We start from the raw sequence: 24,618 nt of genomic DNA, 5'->3' as shown, positions 1-24,618 counted from the left end.
TAAATGGGTAAGATTATTGGAACAAATTAATTTACAGGACTAGAAAACATTCATCTGGCTGGTAGAGATCATATCATACAATATGTATCATATCCTTCAATCATTTTTTTTCTCCAGACACCAATTCAACTCCTCCTAAAATTTGTTTTTTCCTCACTGCCTTCACAACCAATCCAACACATACATTCACCAATCCCAGTATGAAGTAAGTCTAACCTGCCCTTCTCCCCTTCCTGATTCTATTTTTTTCTTTCTTGTGTAAGATTATGATAAACATAATAGGGCAGATTTTCTTGTCTCTCTGCCTGGGAAACGCTCAATTCTCAGGTGGAATGAAGAGGAAAAAGGATGGCAAACCCATAACATTGTCTCGGGAAATAACAAATAAAATGCAAAATTGGCCGCATATTTTGAAAATTAATGAATGCATGTTGTGCATGTATTATAAAAATATTATAGTTGTACATTGCACGTGCTCTATCTTTCAATGTGTTTTCATTTGTTCATTTATTATGTATGCATGAATTTGTAAAGAAACAAAATAATCCCAGGTCTCAATCATTTGTAGATAAATACATGTGGTAATCTTTTAAGAACAGAAAATAAACAGAACTAAAGCATTAAATTCTGAATACATCAGTGATCACAAATCACAAGGTTATTCAAATATCATCAAGAATACATTGGAAAAATTTTATATCAATTACTAAGAAGCATAAACACGTGTGTAGAAGTTAAAAAAAAACTGAAAACTGAAATTAACGAAGTGCAGGCCATGACTGAAGACAGGATGCTTTGTGTAATGCTCCTGTATCCTGTTGAAGGAAGCTTGACCTTGTTTCCTTTAATGAGAACAGCCCATCACCAGCATTGAACTTCATCCAGTTCACTTCAAGGATAGTTATTTGATGCCCTATTGTCTGTCAAACATTGTTGTAATTTTAATTTTTTTTGCATGTTTATGCAGCCATTCCTGTTTTACTTGGCAGCCCAGTTTCTCCTGTCCTGTACTTTGCCCTGCCTTATCAGGCAGATGAGGTGAATACTTCAGGTGATCAGAGGTCAGCTGGTAGAATAATCAGAGATTTTATTCGTATTAGAGAATATACAATAGAAGGACAATAACTATAAAAGGAAAAGAATTGAAGTTCTTCCAAGATCTTCGGTGTAAAGACATCTGTGTAACGAATTACTTGAAAATTATGAATGGTTAAACATAGTGTTTTCAAGACTTTTTAAAACTATTTTTTGAATTTGTAACTTCCTTTATACAATTACTTTATTCCTTCAGTTTTGCTCTGTTCTTCCTTTCATAGCTTATACTCTACTATGATGTGTTGGGAAAGGGGACCCTACACTACATTTTTAAAATATTGTCAATGGGCTATAAGCATTACTACAAAACTAGCAACTATTTCATTGCAAATGTCCCCCAAAAAAGGGTAGTGAATTGCCTTTTCGAATGATTGCCACCAATATAGTTCAGGTAAACCCAATGTTATGACGGAAAGGGTTGCAGAATTTTGATTCAATGACATGGAAGGAATAGTATATAATTCCAAATTAGAATGCTATGTGACTTTGAAAGAAATGCAGGTGATGGTATTTCCAAATGCCTGTTGCCCATGATCATCTGAATGGTGAGGGTGCAGGTTTTGGTAGTCATGAGGTGCAGTTGGCTAAGATGGTTTGGGAAATAAAATAAAAGGCATGACTTATTTTTATTCACTGTGACATTGCTGGTTGGACCAGCATTTTATTATCTATCCCTAGTCACTCTTGAGAAGGTGGTAATGAGTTGGATGGAGTTATACCTAACACACAGGAAGATGGCTGTGGACATTGGAGGTTAATCATCTCAGCTCCAGGAAATCTCTGCAGGACATTCAATGGTGTTAGCATCAGTGAATCACCCATTGTCCACATCTTGTGAGGTTACTATTGACCAGAAAATATATGGGACTTGCTTAAGAAGAACTGTGGCTACATTGAATGTCAAGAGGTGGTGGTTAAGCTGTCTCTTATTAAAGATGGTCATTGCCTGAAATTTTGCAGCATGAATATTACTTGCCACTTGTCAGCCCAAGCCTGGATATTATCCAGATCTTGGTGAATTTTAACATGAACTGCTTTGGTATCTGAGGAGTTTCAAATGGTAATGAGCATTGTATAACCATCAGCGAACATCCCCATTTCCGATCTTATGATGGACAGAAGGTTGAAGCAGCTGAAAATGGTTGGGCCTAGTACACTACACCAAGGAACTCCTGCAGAGATGATCTGGAGTTGAGGTGACTAACCTCCAACAACTACAACCATCTTCCTAAGTGCCAGGTATGACTCCAGCCAGTAGACAGTTGTCCCATGATTCCAGTTTTGCTCAGGCTCCTTGATCGCAAACTCGGTCAAATGTGGGCTTGATGTCAAGAGGTGTCACTCTCACCTCACCTCTGGAATTCAGCTCTTTTATCCATGTTTGAGTCAACGCTGTAATGAGGCAATGGGCAGATTTTAATGCAATATCTATTTTATGATTTACAACTATACAGTCTTTGAAGGAGCAAAACCTTAAAAAATGTGATGAGTTAACTATGTCTAACAAGGAAGTTCAGCATGTCTATACTCTTGACTACTGAGTATTCTGAGCTGTGGCACGCTGCCTGCCTCCCTTTCTGCATTAAAGGATAATGTTGGCTGGAGTTTCTGATAGCCTCCAAAGCAGTGCAAAGTGAGTGAGCACTTAGAAAGTAACCCAAAAGGTATATGATGGATCAGGTATAGATGCATGCACTGCATGTACTTGTGTGGGTGTTCTTGCGCTCAAGGTTACCGAGCAGTGGAAGAAAATCATATGCATTTCTGAGCTCCAAAGTTCAGTTCTGAGCAACTGACATGATGTATGAGTTGGCAAGATGATGCGTTGAAGTTGGTGATTTGATGATGTGTAGATGAAGCATGGAAGCAAACAGTATCCATGGAGCATGTAGGAAGAGATGTAACTGCCAGTAGTGGAACTGGATGAAGGTCTGGAGTTGTGCTATCTCCCAGCTGGTTTCTCCCACATGCAGGGTACTATAGAGTGGACACTCATTACATTGGGAGTGCTAAATCATAGTGTGACTAAATTTATCAAGAGAAAAGGGTTCCATTTCATCAATGCACAACTCACCTGTCATCATCGGTACCATTTAGAAATCTACACCTGGTATCATGGGAGCTGCCATGATGCCAACTCTTATATTCTTGTTTGATATGAAGGGCCAGATGCCTTTCAAGGATTGTTACTTGGAGATAAGGACCACCCTTGATAACAATGGCAGAAGACTTTGTTACTCAACCCAAGTCAGGTATAGATACAATGTAGGCAAAAGTGAGGACTGCAGATGCTGGAAACCAGAGTTTAGATCAGAGAGGTGCTGGAAAAGCACAGCAGGTCAGGCAGCATCTGAGGAGCAAGAAAATCGACATTTTGGGCAAAAGCCCTTCATCAGGAATAGAAGCAGGGAGACTCCAGGGTGAAGCGCTGCTCCCTCATTACCCGACGCCTGGAGGAAGAATGCCTCATCTTCCGTCTTGGAACACTTCAACCCCAGGGCATCAATGTGGACTTCACCAGTTTCCTCATTTCCCCTCTCCCCACGTTATCCCAGTTACAACCTTCCAGCTCACTACTGTCCTCATGACCTGTCCCTACCTGCCAATCTCCCTTTCCACCTATCCATTCCACCCTCCCCTCTGACCTAGCACCTCCATCCCCACCCCCACTCACGTATTGTACTTTTTGCTACCTCCCCCCACCCTCCCTCTGACCTATCACCTCCATCCACACCCCCATTCACCTATTGTACTCCTTGTTGCCTTGTCCTCAGCCCCACACCACCACACACCCCCCCTCCCCCATTTATCTCTCCACCCTGGAGGCTTCCTGCCTCTATTCCTGATGAAGGGCTTTTGCCGGAAATGTCAATTTTCCTGCTCCTCGGATGCTGCCTGACCTGCTGTGCTTTTCCAGCACCACTCTGATCTAAACTATAGATACAATGTAGCCTATTCTTCCAACTCGTCAACTGTGGAGCCTCTGGGAGATGCGGTTCCAATGCGTGATCAGCCTGAAGAGTCCTCCTTTTGCAGGCCTAAATGAGCTGCAAAATCATTGTATGCACAACTTGAGCAAGCGCCAAGGGGATGTAATGGATGCTGAAGATTAGATTACATTACAGTGTGGAAACAGGCCCTTCGACCCAACAAGTCCACACCGACCCGCCGAAGCACAACCCACCCATACCCCTACATTTACCCCTTACCTAACACTACGGGCAATTTAGCATGGCCAATTCATCTGACCTGCACATCTTTGGACTGTGGGAGGAAACCGGAGCACCCGGAGGAAACCCACGCAGACACGGGGAGAACGTGCAAACTCCACACAGTCAGTCGCCTGAGGCTGGAATTGAACCCGTGTCTCTGGCGCTGTGAGGCAGCAGTGCTAACCACTGTGCCACCGTGCCGCCCACTATGTTACGTCATTACGTCATTACCTATGTTACGTCATTACCTATCTGATCAACTGCCATTGTAACTATCACAAGAAGAAAGAAACTACAGAGGCTACCATTCTTATTGACATACCATGTTAGAACCCTGTTTACACTTTCTGTTACATTCTGTTTACATTAGAAATGGAAGATTACTAGCAGTCTTCAGAGAAGGAGGATGAAGTCATTGAGGAGGAGCAATAGTACCTTCACCACGATAGAGTGGTGTACAATCAGGCATAACGAAGGATATACCTTCTAATAGATGTTCATTAGGTGAAGTAATGATTCATTGATTGTAAATTTATTTTTGTTCAAAAGGTTGCAGCTCTATTTATTCTCAGAAGCAAATGTAGGTTTTCTTTTGTTTTTCCTTTTGTTCTCTAAGAGTGAATGTTTTCAGCTGTTTGAAGGCTTTTCATCATGTGATGTTCCCACATTGAACAAAGGCACAATGATACGCTGCACTGGATGTTAGAGAAAGTGTAAACAGGGTTCTAACATGGTATGTCAATAAGAATGGTAGCCTCTGTAGTTTCTTTCTTCTTGTGATAGTTACAATGGCAGTTGATCAGATAGGTAATGACGTAACATAGCAATACTTTTACAAATGTGAGCTTCTGTTTCCAGTGAAGAATCATCTGTATTACCTAAGCTTTTTCCATTGCCTCTTGCTATGTACTCTAGACCTGGTGCACAGCCAGTGGAAAACTGGAATGTCACAGGAGCAGCAAGGACTTCTGCTGCTGATAGGCTCAAAATAGCATGAGGGCAGTACCTTAGAGCATGGTGTGAGCAGTGGAGATAACATGCTAGAGCTCATAGAGAAACCTCCATGAAAATCCCTGAAATTAACATTTAGCTGCTTCTCAGTAAATTTAATCTCCTTGTTTGTAAACTTTCATCAGAATAGCATGGTTTATATTATTGATACAGGCAGTACAAGTTTCACATCATTATAGCAACCAAGCATAACGTTGCTGGTTTGGGCATATGGGCAGCGGTGGGCAAGCTGATTTTATTGCCAAGGATGGAAGGAAAAGGGATCCACCTCAGTTGGGGGTAAGTGGTGGGGTGTTCTCTGCATGCATTGAGGGTGCACAACTCAAGATTTCAAATTGCCCTTCCTTCTGCACCAACTACCCTTCAACATGTTGGCCAATACCCTCCTCTTCCTCTCTCCCTGGGCTCCTGGATTCTACCCTTAAACATGGGACTTAGCTCTTTGAGCAGCCATCATATACTTCATGCTGCTCCTTGCAGTCCCTGCACTGCCCATTACTGAGCTCTGGCACTGCTAGTAACGCTGGAGTTTTCAAGTAGTCTTATTGGCCAGCCAGCCCTGACAGAGGGAATTACTCCGATTTAACAGTGGAAGTCCTACTTGCAGCCATTTTAGCCTTGCCTCCAACGTGCTGTTGGATGGACTCTGTCCGAGTGTGTCAGCTTCTGGATGATTTCCTTCTGGGGGAGCAAGTAATCTGCTTTGTATAAACCACAGCCTTATGGATATAAGGGTCAATATCCAAGCTGTGTTGGATATTGGAGTAGGGAGCAATTAACAGTGAAAGAAAATATAACTGAAACATTGACTTTCCTTTTTGCAAGGTTTCCAGTCAGTTCATTTACCTTAATTATCATATTTTGCCATTCGGCTTTGACTTTATTAATCACCAGAGCAGAATTCCATTTGACAACAAGGTGACCAGTACCAAAACCATACACACTGGTGATTGCAGGTTAAACAAGAACTCTCAAAAATTCTCTCAAAGTGATTTACTGATTGCCTGATAAGGTGAGAGAAAAATTGTACTGCAGCTAAAATTTATGTTGCTGCATTCACTTAAAGCCAAATAAACTAAATAGTAGGCTAGACATTTTTGAAGTCTTTTGAAAGGATCAAATGGATTTTGTCTCAGAAATCTGAAAGAAGCATTGGTTGAAGGGGAAGTGCGATGGGAGATCTGCCAGGTAGGAATGAAGTGAAGGGAAGCAAATTGTGGAAATAGGAAATAAGGTTTATGGGCAAACAATGTGGCATATGACACAGTAACCTCTGCACCATCACCACCACTGTTCCATGCCTGAATGTACTGGAAAAATAAGACAATTACTGGAAAGCTGTCCTGTCGCATTCTCCAAGGAACATCACCACAAGCAGTCTTACAACTAAACTAGGATCATACACATTTTGATACACCAACTGATTTGGATCCTTTGGCTGTCTTGTTAGTTGCCACACTGAAATGTTTTATAATATTTGGAGCCTAATACTTGCTGCCATTTCCAAATTCTACTGTTATTTAAGCCAGGAGCTATTGAATATCTGGACTGCTATTGGAGTTTCTCAGGAGCAGAGATACCCAGCAGAGTCACTTTAATCTCAAATGTTTTGAGAAAATTGTTGCAAGCTTTCAATTTACTTAACACTGGGAGTTATATTCTACACCTGTAATTTTCTTCCCAGTGGAATAAAAGCCATAGCAACTCGAAACTGACTTGAACAATCATGCAAAACAGGCAATAACAAATCAGCAGCTAATTTAATCTCTCCCAAGCTCTCTAATTGAGGTTAGTGCAAATCCACATTACAATATTTGCAAAGAGTATTTTCACCCCATTATGTTTTATATAGTGTGTACATGTCTATCCTTATCAGCTTCAGTATAAGTATACATACAGTTGTTTAAAGGAATTAATCAATGTAGCATTATCTGCTTTTCCTGACTTTTGACTCGTGCACTACTGTGTGGAAAAAGCTCTAATCTTTATTTTTGTTTGTGTGTTGCTTATCTTGCCTTCATGCTCCCAAGGTCTTTAATCACAGTTGAAAGTTAAATAGCCTACTTATATCTTTAATATATATGTTTTCCATCATTTTAAAGACCTTAATTATGTCGCTGTTCTAATCTCAATTCTCTGAATCACTTCAAAACACAAGGCACTGGAATTCCCTCACATGTGTCTATACAAACTTTCCCCAGTATTTCAAAGTCCTTTTGAGTATACAATATTATAACTTGATATTCTAAATGTGAAATTCTGCGCCAATTTGCTAATTAATTTACATCCACATGGATTTGTATCTAAGAACTAGACTGAGACTATATTATACTTTTAAGCTGGTGAGAGAGAAAGAAATGAAAACTAGAAAGGATAAGGCTTTATCTCTATCCACTGTTCAGTCTTGGGCAGTGGATTTTGTTTGATGAAAAGCATTATTATATTCAGTTTATTTTTATTTCCAGAAGTTTTGGCTAAGCAATTAACTGTAAGATTAAACATAACTGTTTGAATGGCATTGCTTATTACAGAGTAAGGCAGATGCATTGTCAATGGAAGTTAGGTTCACACAGATACTAACACTCCCTGCATTAATGATTATACCTAATCATTATAACTAATTTATCGAGTCAGCATTTCCAATTACTTCAGTGACACTCAACTAAGTGCTGTAGAAGAATGGGAATTATAGAGCAACTTTCACTTCAGTTAAATAAGTTAGGTAGTGAGATTTTTTTGAAGTGAAACTACCATTGCAATATACATATAGAACATAGGACAGTACAGCACAGTAATGTAAGAAGAATACAGCTAACTTGCAAGTAACCAGGTCCAATATACAACGAATGCGATGTGTTAGTTCGGAGATAAATATTGACAAGGACAACAAGGGCGAGCATCTTTAAATTATGCCAATTGATATTTCCAACAGATGGGAGCATAGTATAAAGCTTCAGTTGGTAACACTTCCAATAATGCAGCACATCCTTTGTGCAATATAGTTGAAATTTTATGCTCAGGAGTTTGGAGCAGGACCTGAATCCACAATCTTCTGATTAAAGGCTAAAAGTGAGCAAAGGCTGAGCCCATAAATTCCATGCAGTTTTTACTGCTTTTTCCAGAGGTTACCATAAACAAATTAACTGAAATAGTGCCAGCATTGCCTGAGCACAGTTTATATTCCAACTTTTTGTATCATTCATCTTAACTGACAAAAGTAATAGTGAGTTTCTGATGTATTTTACTAACCTGCAAAGTGAAACCGAAATATAAGTAGAAATCAAAGCACAGTTATAATCTGCTCAACAAACTAAATGAGGATCTCAGCTGTGTCATTGTAGTTCAGTGTCTTTGGATGTTTTACAATGTTAAAGGTGGTACATAAACATAAGTTCTACTTTTTGTTGAGATTGATTCCATACACAGATGGTCTGAAAAAAATATTTTTAGTTAGGAAAATTTAAATACAACTATAAGTAATTCTAGAGAGACAAATATCAAATGAAATATTTTAAAAAACAAGGAACAAAAATTGCAACAGTGCACCAACTACTAAATGATGTGGATTTTAAAATCTATGAAATACCTAATTTATGTACAATGAGACTACTCATATTTTGGAAAATTCTAGCTATTTGTCAGAGTTCAACTGAAAGAAGTTCAGTTCAGGTGCAGTACTTTTGGTAGTTGAGTAGCAATACTAAATCCTAGGCTTACATTCTGGAACATGTGTTCTAATCCTGCCCTGACCAATAGTAACATTTGAATCCAACATAATGGCAATCACATAACCACTGTCAATTGCTGCAAAAATTGTCTCATTAATGTCCTACATGGAAGGAAATCTGCTATCCTTACCCTGGCTGGTCCATATGTGACTCCAGACTCACCAACAATCATATGAATGAATTCTTTTTGAAATCTTGGTTTGCTTGAATGCAGTGGCAATTTTTGCAAAGTATACATCATGTACCATGAACAATTCCTGCAGAGGGAGTACAAGATAAACAACTGAATCCAGACAGAATGCATAATTGTAATACATTGCAGAGACAACATAGCACATCAGCACATTCGCTATGCCTGCAGCTAGATTTGGGAAATGTACTTGGAGGAAGCAGTTAATCAGGTAAATTGCAAGGGCCAAGGAAATCTGATAGCTATAATGTTTCTCGTCTGCCTCGTGGCTACATGACAGAAGTAATTTCATAACCAGCAGTCACCTTTGGGAGAATGTCTCACTAGTTTATTACTGGTGTCTCTTATTCAAGGTTGCTTGCTCTGTGCATGCGAAATCCTTACAAAGCGACACAATTGATCTATAATCAGGATTAAACTTTATAAAGAGAACTAATACAAAACTTGACATTTATTTAAATATAACTGGAGGAGGCTAGGGTAGAAAAGCTCTGATTGAGGGCAAAATATTCAGAAGAATCTCATTTGTAAAAGTTCATTTTTATAGCTTTGAGTGCTTAATGGTCATGAAAAATTGCAGTTTTGTAAAAAAAAGAAGTGTCATACTTAAGAACTACCTTTCATTAAATCTGCGTGAAATTATCTGACATCAATTCCCTATCATGTGGAGAGAAACTGAATTTTTAGCTGGGGAGATACAAAAGTATTTTGTACAATTTAACATATACATTTCAAACTAAAATGTTTTGGATAATGTATACATTGTATGATGGAACACTGAATACTGGATATATGTTTACAATACATAACAAATCCACACATTTAAGGAGACATATGCAATGATTATTAGAAGATGTATTGATAAAAACAAGTATATATCCATGGCATTTATGAGATGGAGAATAGGTTGGCATTAACATTGGTGTTAACATGACTCAACATTTGGCTTAATAATATGTGGAAGCCATTCAGTTTCAGGAATTAAAGACGAGAATGAGACTGATCCGGCACAATACGAAATGTGTTATTCTTGTATATGCATCATCTCGATAGGTGACCCAAGTAACAAGGAAGAACAGAGGTTCACACAGCAAGGTGAATGATGTTTTGACTCTAAACTGGAGAGTACTATCTATACCCAAGTCATTATCAATCTTGAGTAACAACTGACCTGATCTTTGGTAAAAGATTTCATATTTTTTCATATTTCACGCTTAAGTCAATAACCAACTTTTGGTCAAAAAAATCCAAACACTTTCTGCTTGCCACCCACTCATCACTGAAGTTGAACACATCCTCATGCAAACCAATTCATTTAAAGGTGGCTGTTCAGTTCCTCGTGCCTACTCAGATTAAGTATCTCCTCCTTCCTATTCTGCTCATTTTGGGGGATAGGGCTGGCTGAATGATCTGTGATCGTCTTGTGTACCATCGTAAACAGCTAGGTAGTGAGATCAGGAGGGGTTGGAATTCAAATCCTCAGAAATACCACTCATGTATGAATCAATTGCTCTGTTTTCACTGAAAGGTTAGTGTCAGAATCTCCGCTTTTACATCAGCAAATATAGTATATATTTAGCAGGCACATTTTTATAGCCTATTAGTTTGGCTGCTACATACAATGGAAATTTCAGTTGAAGTAGTTTTGCTCCAAGGTCACACCTCATTCAACTCATGAACAATTAGTAGACAATATGAATTCATAGACAAGTCAACTTGATCACCTACTGGTAGATCATTATTGTTTCTCCTGTATGGTCACCTCCAATTAAATTGAATTCATCCGGCTGGCTCCAACATCTACTTCCTGCTCCTTGGCTTCAGTGACCTTTGCACTGACATCTAGCTACTAATTGATGGATCATCCCAACATGGACACATCCCATTCCTTGAGAGGTCAATCATCTAATGGTTTAGCCTTCCATAAACAACAACAGGAAACAAAACAGCAAAAATGATCCTGTTCCTTGACATACCATAAATAAGTCAACATAAAAACAGACTTGACTTCAATTTAAACTTGCCAGTGTGGAGATTCTTCTGACTGTACGTGTATTAATTTATGGACAATCGCATGCTGACTGTCATGTTTTTCTTAATTAAAGCATATAAATATTCTGACAAGCTTTAGTTTTAACAGTAAGTAGACATGAATGACATTTGTAAATGGTTCAATCATACAAAGAACAATGAAATAAATAAGTGTAAAGAAAGTTTATAATATTTTATTATTTGAGAACTAATAACTTAAAGTGGAGAAAAATTTATTTATTTTTAATTCTGAGTAAATCAGACCCTTTTTAAGATCAGAAAGTCATTTTGAAAAAAGAGTTCAAATAGCATTTACACAAAGTCATGTGGTTTCAGCAAAATTACCAGCAAACCACCTGATGAGGTAATTTACTGACTTGGGTTTTACTAACCAGAAAGCATGAGACTGGCCCAAAACAGCTTCATTTGGAGAGATGTGTCTTTAACAGCAGAGCTGTTGTTATTTGAGGTCTCCCAGCAGAGAAAGAGCAACTTAAGATAAAATTCAATAAGGCAGAGTACAGCGTCAATGAGCCCAAGTCAGAACTGATAAAAAAAATAGCGCAACAGCAAATGAAAGCCAGAAGCCACATGATTGTAGGAATGGTCTTAAGTTGAGGACCAGTCAGAGAGTGAATGGATGCTGGAGGTTCCATGAGTAAAGTTGAAATCCCTGATGGAACTCTTAAATACATTGCAGTTACTGCCTGAGAAAGATACAAAAACACTTACAATTCAGAGCAAATGTCATTACCATAGTGAGCTGGGACCACAAGGCATAGCTCCAGTAAGTGTAATCAAGGGTCATGGGATTGATTTAAAAACATTTCTAGCCTGTACTGCTGTTCAGTTAGATTCTGCACAACCTGCATCTTAATTCTACCCACACGCTGTGGGTCCCTAATTGGCTTGTCTAGGTAAAATCTGTCAGTCTCAGATTTCAAAATATTAATTAAGTTAGCATTTATTTACTATTGTCAGGGATATTTCCACACTTTCCATGGTATGAGAAAATGTTCTGTCCAAAATAACCTGGCACTCATTTTCAAGTGACATCTTGTGTGATAAATTCTTTCCATCATCGGAAAGGAAAATCTTTTCCTTTGCTTCATTAATTTCTTTCAAAACCCTAAACTTGTCAACAAAGGGTATTGCCAGCATATGGCCACTGTACCTCTAAACTCTTCCTGTTCATATACCTATCCAGATGCCTATTAAATGGAAGCATTCCTAACTCCCCTGACCTCCTCTGGCACCTCATTCCACACATGCACCACCCTCTATGTGAAAACATTGCCCCTTAGATCCCTTTTAAATCTTTTCCTTCTCACCTTAAACCTATGCCCTCTAGCTTGGACTTCCATACACCGGGAAAAAAAACTTGGCTGTTCGCCCTGTCCATGCCTCTCATGATATTACAATCCTTTATAATGTCACCCCAAATGTAACACTTTAAATGTTGCATCTTCACTGGATTGTTGACAAGGGAGAGATAAGTGTCTTTTGACAAGTGCTGGATGGAGAAGGCTGGGCAGATCACATTTTCTAGAATGATCATCCCAGATTTTAAAGGCAATCATGCAGCCATTTTGGTGTGCTCTTATGCACAGGCACACAGACAGGCTACTTGTCATAGAATCCCCACAGTTTGTAAACAGGCTATTCAGCTCATTGGGTCCACACTGACCCTCCGAAGAGCACCCTACCCACACCCACTCCCCTACCTTATATCCCTGTCTTACCCATGGCTAATCCACCTAGCTTAAACATCTTTGTACTGTGGGATGAAACTGGAGCACACAGAAAACCCTTGCAGGCATGGGGAGAATGTACAAACTGCACACTGGCAGTCACCCAAGGGTGGAAACGAGCCCAGGTCTCTGGTGCTGTGAGTTAGCCGTGCTAACCACTGAGCTACTGTGCTGCCCAGTCAGCAGGAATGAATGTAGAGTGAGGTGAAATCTTGCTGTATAACATACCCAGCTGTCAGTTTAACACCTCCAGGATGTGCAGCTCGGAGAGTGGGCAATAGTCAATCCTGTTGCACTAACAGCAGCAGCAATCAGGGGAATCACATAACGTCACTCGGGAGCTACAAACATAACAGTCAGAGTCTTGTCAGTCTTATTTAGGGAGGAGAAAGTGAGGACTGCAGATGCTGGAGATCAGAGTCGAGAGGTGGTAACTTGGAGAAAGTGAGGACTGCAGATGCTGGAGCTAGGAGAAAGGAGAAAGCTGCTGCCTGACCAGCTGTGCTTTTCCAGCCCTCGGATGCTGCCTGACCAGCTGTGCTTTTCCAACCCTCGGATGCTGCCTGATCAACTTTTCCAGCACCACACTCTCGAGACTTATTTAGGTACTGCATGTCAACGTTGGCCAGAGGTCTGGAGTGAATACAGTCCTTGGTGAGCACCTGCTGATCATTAAGGAGGGGCAAAGAGGTGATCACTGCCAAGGCTGGAGGGTAGTGGAAAGCAGAGGCATTTGTGGAGGTGGGAACTATGATGGTGTTGGGAGGGCATCCAACTGGTGCATGATGGGGGCTTTGCAGAACAATATTCTAGGGCCTGGTAGATAACTGGAAGGTATTGGTGTTGGGGTGTGGGGCAAGTTATTGGCGATGGCCACCACCATGGACTCTACTGGGGGCCCATAAGAGAGCAGGGAGAGAATCATTAAAGTGTAATATCAGGTCTGTGAAGTTCAATGTGGTGGGTTTCTATATGAAGGGGGGAATGGAGGGAAATAGGCTGTTGGTACAGTGCAAGGTAAAAGGGGACACACAGGCTGTGGAGGGTGGGAACCCAGCATTGACAGTGTCCACTCACCATTCTCTGGATATGAAAAGCTCCTGGAAAATAACTGAGCAAAGCTCAAGGTGGGCAGAATCAGAGTCTGTTTCACGTGTGAATGTGCAGCCCACATATTCGCTGGACAGTCAGACATTGATGGGACAAATACATGAAACATCTGTTTTTGAACTCCAGCTCCATTTCATTTGCAAATGTTCCTTCACAAATGTACAATTCATGCAAAGTGAATATGCTTATGTTGGTCAAAGGCAGATTATGCCATGCCTTTGGTGTTAGCCAATCTAACATTGTCATCTCAGTCATGCAGAAGGTAACAATAACAGCTTAAAAGGAGGAAAATGCTGGGCCCATCATTTGTGTTACTTCCAGGGGTGAAGTGAGATGAGGGGACTATCGCTGAGTCACCTATCATGTAAGGCTGATGATGGAGTTCAATGAACACATTGGAAAGTGAAATGGTTGACGTGCATCTAGGATGGAAATGGGGGTCAGAGCACAGCAACTACTCTCTTTTGGATATAATGTGTCAGTCACTCAGCCACTGCGAAACCTTTCCCAAGGTGGTGACATGCTGCTACCAAGGCTGTGATGGGGCAGATGGCAGAGCTGCTAAAGGTATGGTTGCACAGCTTAGAGCTATCAGGGTATGGGGGGATTCCAGTATCATCCGGACAGAATCTGCAGCATCATTCCTGGTGTGCTGGGTTCTGTACAGTTGGAGCAGCCAGTGAGGAGATTTGTTAGATGCTGAGCAGCAGAAACAGTCATCTGAAGAGAAGGATGAGAATGTTGAGCTAGAGGATGATCTCTTTGTCAATGACAGAGCTCAGCTACATCGACCTCCAGAAGGCAGACAGATCTGGATTGACACCTGCTTCCAGTAGGTCAGAGCTCGGTGCAGAAGACCATCATGGACTGTCAAGGTCAAGCTGCCAGCCTTTGGCTAGCATTGTGAGTATGAACTACATTCAGCCTGTATTTGTTTCCCTTCTGTTCTGTGTTGCTGGCTGTCAACAAAAGCTCAAGTTTGTACTTTTCCCTCATTGAGAAGACAACACCAAACCATGCCAGCCTGGCCTGAGGTTTCCACTCAGGTCAATGCACTCTCTGATGTCTGAAAGCACACCTAGCAATGCCCTTCTCTGCTCCATCTGGGTATGTGCTACTATCTTGAATCCAATACTTCACATTTACTCTATCTCTGCTACTGTAACAGCTCCCAACAATGCTCAAGCTCTACCACTCTCACTAGGACACAAGGGCACAGATTTGATAGGCTGAATGGCCTAATTTCTGCTCCTATGTCTTATGATCTTATGTTTTTATTGTCTCAAATCTTCCCCACCTCGCTCTCACCAGCTCCAAGCTATAACCCTGCATGCACTCTGTCCTGCCTACTCACTCATATGGGACACCTCCCTAAAAGTAACAAATTTGCATTCCACTTCATTCTCCCACTCATTCCTGAAAGAAAGCAGCATTAAGGCAGAAAGAGTCAAGACAAGTAATGGGCAGCCCAACAGCCCGAATCGTTCCTCACTCCTTACATGGAGAGTCTCCTGACTCTGACCGCCCCAAGTCCATGACAGACTATGTCCAATCTCTGGACTGGTGTCCTGGCTGCCCTTGACTTACTGTGTCGGGACTCCTGGATAGAAAGCTATAGCTGAGGACTGCTGACAACCATGATAAGCTTCCTGACTTTGTAAATGTGCTAAATGGGCAAGGTAATACACAAGTAATCTGCGCCTGACATCTCTGGCTGAGTGAGCAAAGTGCAAATAGGCAAGGCAAGGTAATGCACAGCAGGGATGCTGTGGGCTTCCACATAGGATCAGAGTGAGTGAGCAAGCAAATAGACTGGAGATGCAGTCCATGATCTGAATGTGTGTGTCCTTGAATGCAGACTCCTCGCTGCTGCATTGTAATGATAGTAGCCGGAGCAGCCCTGGGTGCAGCTTTGAAGTACAGAAGAGGAGTGCAAGTGGATCAGAGATGTATCTTGAGGATTCGTAAAACTAATACATGTTGGATACAAAGTCTGTGAACATGGGGTTCATGCATGAAAGAGGTACGTATGAAACATCTCTGAAGATGTTGATGCCCTGTGTCCAGCACAGAGGCCTTTTGGAGCAAGCAGTGAGCTGAAGTGAACCAGTATCCTCTCTGACCAGTAAGATGTGTAGAAGCAAGAACTGAACAAAAAGACTCTGTCTAACCTTGAACTGGAACTGAATCATGGTCAAAAGGAATCAGAACCACAGAATCTCAACCAATCGGCGAAACTAAGGATCATCAAATCAACTGCTCACCTCCCAATGACAAAGTTACAATAATCTCCGCTTCAACTATCCATTCCTCACAAACAATTTAAAGATCAATCCGTATATCCTGTATTGATATTTTTCTAATAACTCTTTTTTTTAATTCAAGGAAGTCTGGTCAAATTGGCTCATTTTAAAATATAAACTCATTTGGGTCCAGGAGAAAGATATCCACAAAGGAAAGGATCCTTTTTTAAATTATTCATGTTTCAACTAACTGAGAGGATAGGTGAGTGAAGAAGGGTGCAACTTTATCCTTCCTTACCCGGAAGCTAAAGTGTTTAAGTATTCCATCTGATACTGTAATGAATTGGGGACCCTCTCCCGAGCTCTGGGTTTAACATCCCCAAGCAATTTTGATCCTAAAGTGTTCTTTGTAATTCAACATGTTAAAAATTAGATCAAAAAAGTGGCTATAAAAATCAGGCCAGTGACTGCAAAAACAGAGTAGCTATGACATTCCTTACAAATGTTGTCTGAACCTAGAATTGAAATTACAATCTCCCATCAATCCATTATTTTGTAATGATGCAAGCTTTGGGGTTTTGGTTCCTTTCTTTTGCTGACAGTAATGGTTGTTTGGATTAAGAACAACGTTTGGTTTGAGTATAGAGAACTGGTGATGACAGACACACTAAAGGATTGACTGCTGGACTATTGCTGCAAATTTATCATGTGATATTTGCAAGATAAGAGTTCATTTTAAGCCATTCAGGTGATATAATGGATGATAGAACAAAGCTGGTGTAAGAGTCTGAGATAAGACAGTTCCTGGACAGACAGCCAATATTCACATTGTCAGCTCAGCTGTCTCTAGTTACTGTGCCATTGTGTGAAATAGGCAGTGAATTCTGTGGAATCAGGACACAAAGAATATTTCATTCGACATACGATGTGACAAGATGGTCAATAAATGTTAGCCCAACCAGTGATGCCTACATCTCGTGAGTGAATAAAGAAAATAATCTTTTAGTTTAACTCATTTTATGGAGCCATATGTTACCCTACATTTATCCATCTTTCCTCAGCTGTCAGCCATTAATTTAATCTACCATCCCTACCTGAATGCTGCTTTCACTCAGTTTGATGTGTAAAACACTGTGCTTAGACGGTTGCTACATGATCTTTGGCAGACTTGGCTCAGTGATAGCATTCTAGCCTCTGAGTTTGAAAGTCACTGATTTAAGTTTCTCTCCAGGAACTTGAACACATAGTCAAAACTGACGCTTCAGGTTATTGTCAAATGGGTAATGTCAGAGATGTTGGCTTTCAGATGGCTTTCAAACCTGAGACCCCTCAAAGCCGGCACAGTGACTCAGTGGTTAGCACTGCTGCCTCACAGTACCAGGATCCCAGGTTCGATTCCAGCCTTGGGTGACTGTCTGTGTGGAGTTTGCACATTCTCCATGTGTCTATGTGGGTTTCCTCTGAGTGCTCTGGTTTTCTCCAACAGTCCAAAGATGTGCAGGTTAGGTGAATTGGCCATTCTAAATTGCCCATAGTGTTAGGGGCATTAGTCCAAGGGAAATGGGTCTGGGTGGGTTGCTCTTTGGAGGGTTGGTGTGGGCTTGTTGGGCCGAAGGGCCTGTTTCTACACTGTAGGGAATCTAATGGAATCTAACCCACAACATTAGCTGAGGTTTGGATTAATAGTCCAGCGATTATGCCACTAGACAATTGCCTCCTGAGATGCAAAGAAATTTCTTCTCTTGGAAGGTTATGAATATAGCGCTAAATCACAGAAGGTATTTAAAGAGATGGTAGAAAGAGTTTTAAAATATTGTGAGGGATTTACGGCACTAAGGAGGTGAGATGAATGAGCAGTTAAGGGCAGATTAATCATAATCTTTCTGACTGGTGGGGCAGGCTTGAAGGGCTGAATTGCCTACTCCTGCTCCTATTCCTAATGTTTTGTTTCAAACTCCCTTGATTTGGGGCTGGTCCCATTAGTTTGGAACATGGCAAACACAGCACTTTTATTAAAAAGCAGGAAACTTCAGGCCAGCAAGCTACTGTGGGCTGAAGGGTCTGTCCTGTGCAGTACAGTTCTATGATCTATCATGGGGAAAATGGTAGCAACTATTACTGAAAAATTTATAACAGGATAGTTGAATAGGTTAAATGCAATCAGGCACAGTCAACATGGTTTTGTGTAAATGTTTGACTAATCTATTAGACTTCCTGGAGAAGGTAGCATGCTGTGGGGAAAGGAGAACTGATGGATATTCTGTACATAGGTTTTGAGAAAGTATTTAGATAAGATTAAAGGTAGGAGATAGAAGGTGGTGGTGGCGGGGCTTTTTTTAAGGCTGGAAACTGGTGACCAACGGTGTTCTATAAGGATTGGTGCTGGGCCTACTGCTTTTTGTCATTTATATAAATGATTTGGATGCGATTATAGGAGGAATAATAAGTAAATTTGCAGGTGACACCAAAATTTCAGCTTTACTGCAGGACTTTTTCGTACTGTCTGAACATATCAACAACCACTCAAACTTTTCCAACTTTTTTTAGGATTAAAGTTGTTTTGAGTGCAGTTCTTTTAATGGCCACTGCATTCACTTATCATATATTATTGATTGATTGCAATGGTGGTGCTGTTGAGCCATCCACGAAACTGGCATTTGGGCACAAAAATAGAATTGGCTTAAAGGGCATGTGAAATAACAAGAGAAGTTTTTTTTTAATAACAACGTTTAGCCATTACAATATTCATGGATCGATTCTTCTTCCCAGCCCCGTCTGCTGTACTTAGCTTCAGCAGCAATGAATTCTCCTAACTCTGGAGTTTTGCACAGTGAGACCAGACCTGCCATCTATAGTTTAACCTTCGTTGACTCATAAACGTTATAACAAATAGAATTTACCTGTTAAACTCTTCCAATTTTGAACAGTCTTGTCACAACTTGATTGCTTAGAATGAGGTATAATCAATAAGATGAAGGTACGTATTTAGAATCCCGACAAATGGTTTGCACTGCTGCCGTACAGCACCGTGGATGCTGGTTCAGTTCTATCAGTTCTAGTCTTGGCCAACTGCCTGTGTGGAGTTTGCATGTTTTCCCTCTGTGTGAACTTCCTCCTGGTGCTCCAGTTTCCTCCCATAGTCCAAAGATGTGCAGGCTAGCTGGATTAGCCATGTAAATGCAGGGTTACAGGGATGGGCTTGGGTGGATGCTCTTCAGGGGATTGGTGCTGACTCAATGGGCCAAATGGTGTCTTATCCCCTGTAGGAATTCTATGATTCAAACTAGATAATTAATTGCATGTGTTTAACAGTTCTTTTAATTTCACACCAGCTCTATTCTTCTTGTTGTATGTGATAGAATTAAGCTTTTACATTCTGCTCAGTCAAACCTTCAAAATGTTGTTGCCAGCATGCTATAGATTTTGTACTTTAAAAAAAAAATCAAAGATGTAAGGCATCATACCACAGCAGGGAGCGGGGACAGCCCGTGTTCCTGCTCTAGTTGTTATTCAGTGATACATACTGGAAAATTTGTACAGTGAATTCCTATGATCCTCTGTAGTTAAGTAGTTTATATTTTTCACCATATAGGTTAACATGGGAATAATTGGTGTGGTGACAAGGTACTGGAGAGCTGCTAAAAGTTGAGAAAATGTATCTCAATATGAGTCACCCCTTTCTGAGGAGAGAAAATTGGAAAATAAAACTCAGCCAACTGAAGTAGATAGTGATGTGCACTACCAATCCTGAACCTATGCCCTGTTTAAGTGCTGTACAGATTAGACTACTGAATTTGCAGCAAGTTCTAATGAAGGGTGTGTGTGTGTAGTAGTGGGGCTTGCTGGCTTTCATACAGATGTTGTTATTCCGGATGCTGCAATTTCCTCGTTCTAATTACGGATGTGAATAGCCTTGATCAAATCAAAGGCAGGACCATAGTAAATCCACAATCTGGGTTAGATCCAAGTTACAACTATTTATTAGTTTCTGCGTCCCAGTGGTCAATTGAATGACTCCTCAGGTGCAAGCTTTTGTTAAACTATTGGAGCCCCTGATAACTAGTCACTTAACAGACCACATCGCTGATTCACTCTCTTAATTCACTCTCTCAGAGATCCTGTGCTGGGCTAAACTGCAAAGTGGGAACTTAAAAGTGGCTGTGGTGGGAATCAGGATGAGATTTTCATGGAGGTAACCACTTCACAGGCCATTTTCAGCATTGCTGTCTAATGAGTTACATCGTGTTCCTTGGCTTTGTGGACTCAATACCTGTTGTATAAAATGCAAATCCTAAGTTTGGAGCTCAGCAGTTGGAGAAAGGGGAGAAATTTCTTGTAAGGCAGTGATAAGGTCCTGCTTCTATGCCATGAAGCCAGGGGTCAAGTCCCAAAGCAGGTTGAATAAGAATAATTGCATAGTTTCAAAGGTCAATGGGACCTAAAGATAGCTCACAGACACAGGTGGACACTACTGCGGTTGATTGGGAACATTGTGGGCATATCAACAAGTAGACATATTCCGAACACTCGTAAATGGTACAAAGCATGTCTTGGAAAACCTTACAGAGAGAAACTCCTTCACAGGGTAACTGGTGAATTTAGCCCTCACAGCCTGGTGTCTTTGGGCTGAGCTGTCTTGCTGGCTGAGCCTATGATGAACCTGTTACAATCTCCAGCCAAATAGCAGGAAAGGAGAGTTTGGATAATCCTAATGGTGCAGGAAAGGTGCCTACAGTCAACACTTTGCAAACACATTCCTCAAAACCTGTCTGTCCTGAGGGATAGAAATTATGCCTCTTTCTCCTTAAAAACTCTCGAGAGCTCATTCAAAACCACAGATCTACCTGATGCAGCATAACACTATAGAGGAAACTTTGGACTCATGCAGATAAAGCAATTAGCCAACTTATTGTAACAAAGTTGAAAGATAAGATATCCACTGGGACTTGCTGTTAGCTTTCTGTTGTTGATGAATGAATTTATTAACTTAAAATGATTGAATCATTTATTAGATTGGAAGAAATGTATTGTTCCAAAATTATTACTGCTCAAGCAAATGTGCTCCCTTTCCTTTGAGTCATTTATTGAAATTTGTATTCTGTTCAGAAGGCTCTTCCTGATTCTAAGACAAATGTTTTTTGAGATAAGTTTTTGATATTATTTGGTAACAGTTCTTTGCATTAAAAGTGCCACACTGAACACAAAATATTGTTTTTAGCATTTCTTGGCTGGAAACATTGAGGATATAAATTCTTTATGGTTTGAGTATCCCAGGAAAATATTTACTTAGGAACCTCCTGGTGCTCAGATGTGGCTACCCTGGTGAGTTACTGCTTCCCTGACCTGGAATATCTAACAGTGAAGTGCTGTCGCTACTAACTACTGTGTGAATTCACCTCCACTATTCTGACAGCAGTCCACATACCACCCCATGTGGAAGTGAAGAGTGTACTTGATGAAATATACATCGCTACAAACAGTCTTAAGACAGAAGATCCCATGCCTAGTTCGTTGCAGCCGGTGAATTCAACCAGGCCAACCTCAAGAGTGTGCTACCAAAATTCCAACAACGTGTGTGGCATGGTGGCTCAGTGGTTAGAACTGCTGCCTCACAGTGCCAGAGACCCAGGTTCAATTCCCACCTCAGGCAACTGTCTGTTTGGAGTTTGCACGTTCTCCCTGTGTCTGTGTGGGTTTCCTCCCACAGTCCAAAAATGTGCAGGTTAGGTGAATTGGCCATGCTAAATTGCCCATAGTGTTAGGTGAAGGGGTAAATGTAGGAGAATGGGTGTGGGTGGGTTGCTGTTCGGAGGTTCGGTTGGACTTATTGGGCCGAAGGGCCTGTTGCCACACTGTAAGTAATCTAATGTAATGCCTTCTGTCCCAGCAAAAGTCCAAACAGCCATCAAAGATGCCTACTGCTCCATATCCCATTCACAGTTTGGAAAATCAGATGACAACGCGATGCCCCTCTTCCCGGCTTACAAGCAGAAGTTGAAATATGAGGACCCAGTATAGAAAGTACCAAGGTGCTGCTCTGAGGCAACGGAAGAGCTTCTATGGGACTGCTTAGAGTGAGTGGATTGGTCCGTAATTCAAGAACTCAGCAGCCAACCTAAATGGGTATGCGATTACCTTTATCGACTTCATTAGTAAGTGTGTAAAAGACTGTGTGCCAATGAAGTTAATCCGTATGTTCCCCAACTGGAAACCATGGATGAATCCGGTGATGCATTGCCGCTGAAGTCCAAGCATGAGGTAGAAGCAAATTACAGAAGATTCTGGAATCTGTACTGAAAACAAAATTTGCTGGAGGTCACAGCGGTTCAGGAACCTCCTTTGAGAGAGAGCAAGCTAACATTTCGAGCTTAGATGACAGTTCACCAGAGCTGATGCAAAATGTGGAGAGGGCAGCATTTATGCAATAGTGGAGGTGGGGGGGGGGGGGGGGAGGGGCGTCGGAGGGGGTGGGGAGAAGGATGCTGACAGGTCAGACTAAGTGATCAGAATGTGAGAATGGCAGAAACAATGGTGTGTCTAACTGCCCGACAGGAAAGAACAGGAAGTCCCACTGGAGTGGACCGAGGAGAGAGCGGATATGGTGACAGAGAATATAACAGCGCGGCTGACATGGCTTCCTTCTTCCATAACCGTGGTTTCCCAGCCACTGTGGTTACTAGGACCCTCAATTACATCCAATCAATCACCCTTGCCCCTTGCCCCTTGCCCCTTGCCCCGTCCCTTTCTCCTTCCCATCACCACACCAGTGTGAGCAGGTCCCCTTTTACTTCACTTTTTATCCCACCAGCCTTTGCATTCAAAGGATCCTTCTCTACCATTTCAGACAATCCCAGCAGAAAGCTACCACCAAGCACTTCTTCCCCTCACTCCCCCCTGTCTGCATCTCTCAGGGACTGTTACCTCCAGCGTACCCTGGTCCAGAGTGAAGCAGCATTTCATCAGTACTCCCTCCAGTCTTGTGTATTGTATTCACTGCACTCAATGTGGCCTACACTACATCGGAGAAGCCAAACACAGACTGGGGGACCGCTTTGTAGAACACCTCTGGTCTGTGTATAAGCATGACCCTGACCTTCTTGTAGCTGGCCATTTTAACACAGCATCCTGCTCACATGCCCACCTGTCTGTCCTCGGCATGCTGCAATATTCCAGTGAATCATAGTGCAAACTGGGGGAGCAACATCTCATCTTCAGACTAGGAACTTTACAACCTTCTGGGCTCAATACGCCTTCAAATTGTGAACTCATTCCTTGCCTTTTGTTTGGCTTTGCTTGTTACATTCTGTCACCATGTCCTCTCTCCCCTCCCCTCTGTTTTTCCCAGTCGGGCAGTTAGACACACATTGTTCTGCCACTCTCACATTCTGATCACTTAATATGACCTATCAACATCCTTTCTCCCCCAGCCCTCCAACAAGACCCCCAACTTATTGCATAAATGCTTTTCCCTCTACACTCCACGTCATCTCTGATGAAGGATCATCTAGACACGAAACATTAGCTTGCTTTCCCTCTATGGATGCTGTCCGACCCGCTGTGATCTCCAGCATTTGTTGTTTTCAGTCCAGGTGTGAGGTGTTCAAGTAAGATGACCCAGACCTTTACAGGATATCCAGCTTTGACCTCAGTAAGGCCATTAGAAACACTGAGCGGTAATACCAGACTAAGCACTAAGCTAGAGACCCAAACTAACCACATGGACACCCGCCATTTGTAGCAAGTCTTACACGACATAATGGGCTACAAGGCGATGTGGAACAGTAGAGCAGACAAGAATATATCCCTCCCTGATGCGCTCAATGCACTTTACACTCGTATCGAACAGAAGATCAATGAAATGGTGTCACCTGCCTCAGGTGCACCTATTCCTTCAGTCACCATTGCAAACATCAGATTGGCCTTTTTGAGGGTGAACACACGGAAAATAACTGGCCTGAATGCAGATCCCGCACATACCAGCTTGCAGGAATATTCGCTAACACCTTTAATCTCTCCTTACTATGGTCTGAAGTCCCAACCTGATCCAAGAAGCCCACCACCATCCTGATGCCAAACAAAACTCATGCAGAGTGCCTCAATGACTATCGCCCGGGGACCTGCATCATATGAAGTGCTTCGAGAGGTTAGTCATGGCTCACATCAAAGCTAGCCTCCCAGCCTGTCTTGATCCCTTGCAATTCACCTACCGTTGCAACAGGTCAACAGCAGACATCATCTTCCTGGCTC

The 24,618-nt window shown here is 41.5% G+C and overlaps 1 long non-coding RNA gene across 1 annotated transcript; it reads right to left on the bottom strand.

Annotated features, from left to right (window-relative positions):
* Positions 1 to 310: 310 nt before the first annotated feature.
* On the bottom strand, positions 311 to 19,432 carry LOC122550146 (uncharacterized). Its single transcript, XR_006311753.2, has 3 exons — positions 19,272 to 19,432; positions 9,177 to 9,303; positions 311 to 1,066 (listed from the first exon to the last, which is right to left on the bottom strand). It is a non-coding gene; the product is annotated as an uncharacterized LOC122550146 (long non-coding RNA).
* Positions 19,433 to 24,618: the final 5,186 nt, after the last annotated feature.

Source organism: Chiloscyllium plagiosum, unplaced genomic scaffold, assembly GCF_037043375.1.
Source record: "Chiloscyllium plagiosum isolate Xiang-an unplaced genomic scaffold, Cpla_swu_hap1 HiC_scaffold_1, whole genome shotgun sequence".
NCBI lineage: Eukaryota > Metazoa > Chordata > Chondrichthyes > Orectolobiformes > Hemiscylliidae > Chiloscyllium > Chiloscyllium plagiosum.
The sequence above is the reverse complement of the archived record's forward strand: the minus strand, read 5'-3'. Positions and strand labels throughout refer to the sequence as shown.